Consider the following 929-nt stretch of genomic DNA (forward strand, 5'->3'; position numbering starts at 1 on the left):
AACTCGTCTGCAGATGTCCACTGCGGATCATCCGCAGACAGACGGCCAAACAGAGCGCGTCAATCGAGTGCTCGAGGACACTCTGCGCAGTGTGTGCGCGGCAGCGCCACGTACGTGGTCGACGCAGCTTCCAGTTGTTGAGTTTGCGCTCAACAACGCGGTGCACGCGTCCACGGGGTTCACGCCGTTCTACTTGAACGGCTTCCGCCACCCCAGAGTGCCTCTCACTCTTCGAGGAAACACTGACTCCTCTATTCTAAGTGGGGGAGAGGCTCAAAAAGCCCTTTCCTCCCAGGTCTCGGATGTGAGGCCAGTTTCGCTGCGGAAACAGGTGAAATCCTTTGTGGATACCAAGCTGAACATTGTCAGCAGGGTCCGCGATGTCATGGCAGCGGCCCAGGATAGACAAAAGGAGTACTCAGACAAACATGGAAGAGGAAACTTAAGTGTATTTAAAGTGGGGGACTTAGTGCTATTAGACACGAGGAACCTACCGCTAGACACTGTCAGCTCTGTCGGCAGCAACAAGCTGAAGCACCGCTTCATCGGACCTTTTGCAGTCCTGGCCAGACATGGTGCGTCGTACACCATCGACCTTCCAAAGTCAATGACGACGCACCCGACGTTCTATGTCGGACGTCTTAAGCGGTACTTTGACCCGCAGGGGTTGCTGACTCGCAGACCCCCCTTGACCCAGCTCCTCGAAGCGAGGGCCGGTCACAGTCGTCGACGAGGGCGTCGGAGCAGGCACCCAAGCCTCGGTCGGGACGGCAAGGCTGCGGTCAAGACCGTACGCCGAGGGGCTCCATACGAACGGACCCCGGCGCCATACGCCGAGTACGCTGAGTACGCCGGGTACGCACCATACGCGTACGTCTGGGAGTGTGCCGCAGGCGGTCCCGGACGTGCAACAAAGCCTCGATCCGTCG

The sequence above is a fragment of the Phytophthora infestans genome, genomic scaffold, assembly GCF_000142945.1.
Source record: "Phytophthora infestans T30-4 supercont1.16 genomic scaffold, whole genome shotgun sequence".
In the NCBI taxonomy this organism is placed as follows: Eukaryota; Oomycota; class Peronosporomycetes; order Peronosporales; family Peronosporaceae; genus Phytophthora; species Phytophthora infestans.